This window comes from Muscardinus avellanarius (genome assembly GCF_963383645.1).
Source record: "Muscardinus avellanarius genome assembly, chromosome: 3".
Lineage (NCBI taxonomy): Eukaryota > Metazoa > Chordata > Mammalia > Rodentia > Gliridae > Muscardinus > Muscardinus avellanarius.
In genome coordinates, this window is record NC_137788.1 from 46,010,847 (window position 1) to 46,013,515 (window position 2,669).

Genomic DNA, 2,669 nt, shown 5'->3' on the forward strand with positions numbered 1-2,669 from the left:
AGGTCTCACTGAGTTGCAGAGGGCCTCACTAAGTAGCTGAGGCTGTCCACGAACTGTGATCCTCCAGTCTCAGCCTCCTGAATGCTAGGATTACAAGCGTGCACCACCACGCCCAGCTTTATTCTTTATTTTGAAACAGGATTTCACTAAGTTGTGGAGGCCTCACTAGGTACTTGAAGTTGGACACGAACCTCAAGTAGAATACCTCTGAGTTCAATCCCTAGTACCAAAAAACTAAAAACAACAACAACAAAAACAAGAAATAGAGCAAAGTTAACAACAACAACAAGAAATAGAGCAAAGTTCTTGACCACAGTGACATCATGTGCAGAATGCAGCTTCATTCATTCATTTCACAAACATTTAGAGCTCCCACTGTATACCAGATTATGTGAAACCTATCTCATGTTCTCCTGGAGCTGATCCTAGTACACAGAGGACAAATGTATGACTAAAAGACAGAACAAGGCCAGGTGTGGTGGCACACCCTTGTAATCCCCGTATTTGGGAGGCTGAGACAGGAGGATCGCAGGTTCACAGCCAGTCAGTAACTTAGGGAGGCCCTCTACAATTTAGTGAGACTCTGTTTCAAAATAAAAAATAGGAGCTAAAGCTAAGTGTGGAGGCGCACGCTTGTAATCCCAGCATTTGGGAGGCTAAGACAGGAGAACTGTGGGTCTCAGACAGTCTCAGCTACTTAGTGAGGCCCTTTGCAACTCAGTGAGACCCTGTTTCAAAATAAAGAATAAAAAATATGCTGGGCATGGTGGCGCACGCTTGTAATCCCAGCATTCAGGAGGCTGAGACCGGAGGATCGTGGTTCACAGACAGCCTCAGCTACTTAGTGAAGCCCTCTGCAGCTCAGTGAGACCCTGTTTCAAAATAAAGAATAAAAAATAGGACAGGGGGTGTAGCTCAGAGGTCAAATGCCTCTGGGTTCCATCCCCAGACCCACCCCCACACACACACACACACAAAAAAATATGGCTGGGGGTATAGCTCAGAGGTAAAATGCCCCTGGGTTCCATCCCCAGTACCACAAAAAAATAAAAAAAATAGGTGGGTGTGGTGGTGCACACACGTAATCCCAGTACTTGGGAGGCTGAGACAGAAGGATCACAGGTTCACAGCCAGCCTCACCTACTTAGTGAGGCCTTTTGTAACTTAGTGAGACTCTGTTTCAAAATAAAGAATAAAAAAAAGGGATGGGAGTGTAGGTCATAGATAAAATGCCCCTGGGTTCAACCCCCAGCACACACACACACACACACACACACACACACACACACACGGGCTGGGGGCTCAGAGGTAGACTACTCCTGGGTTCAACCTCCCAGTATTCCCCGCACACACAAAAAAAGACTGAACAAATTAATAGATTGGCAGATGGACCCAGAAACCGTGTATTGAGCACCATAAGAGAGTGATGTACAATAATACAAAGTAGAATGGGATCACAGGGTAAGTGGTGGATATTAGAAGGGAAGAACTATCCAGACACTGGAACTATAAGTGCAAAGACATATGTTCTAGCAAAAAGTTCAGCACGTTCTGGGGTCTGGCTCAGTGGCATAGTGCTGGCTTAGCATGCACAAAGCCCTGGGTTGGATCCCTAGCGCCATAACAACAAGTAAATTCAGCATAGTCAAAGCCTCGGTACATTGAGGCTGGAACTGGAAGCAAGGAAGAAGCCAGGCAGTCTCTGCCCCGAAATCTAGCTCCTGAGCTAACCTGACAGCGGGACACCCTCAGAGGCCCTGGCAACAAATGAGGCATAAGCATTTAGAAGCCTTTGAAAAGCCATGGGGAATCAACTTTGTCACAGAGGCCAGCCTGAGAAGTCAGAGATACACCAGAAAAACCATCAGGACTGTCATAAAAATGAAACAAACCCCACTAGGCGTGGTGGCCCACGCCTGGAATCCCAAAACTTGGAGGCTGAGACAGGAGGATCACAGGTTCTCAGACAGCCTCAGCTACTCTTAACAAGGCCCTCTGCAAGTTAGTGAAACCTTGTTTCAAAATAAAATACGTCTGGGGTGTAGGCTGGAGGTAGAATGGCCCTGGGCTCAATCCCCATTATGGCAAATAAAATAAAATGGAACAAACCCATACTGTGCTGCTGGGCAGAGCATGGGGGTAGAGTAGGAGGAGGACCAGGACAAAGGTGGGGGCTTCTCTTACAGAATATAACAGCACTTATTCCCCAACTAGATAAGGCCAATATCATGTGGATTTCAAAGTTTGATGGTTTCAAATAGGGGAACACATACACAGAGGTGCACACATATGCACCCAGTGTGAAACTGTGCAGAACGATACAAGGGTCTGCCCTCTGTGTTTCTGATGCTAAGAGTAACAGAACTGATGCATCTGCCTTTTGTGTGTGTGTGTGTGGGGGGGGGGTTTGGGGATTAAACCCAGGGGCATTTGACCTCCAAGCTACACCCCCTGCCCTATTTTTCTTTATTTTGAAACAGAGTCCCACTAAGTTTCAGAGGGCCTCACTAAGAGGGCCTCACTAAGTAGCTGAGGCTGTCTGCGAACTGCAATCCTCTGGTCTCAGCCTCCCGAATGCTGGGATTACAAGCGTGCACCACCACGCCCGGCTTAATGCATCTGCCCATTTTTGCAGCTGAAGATGAAAACATAATCCCTCACTTGCCTTG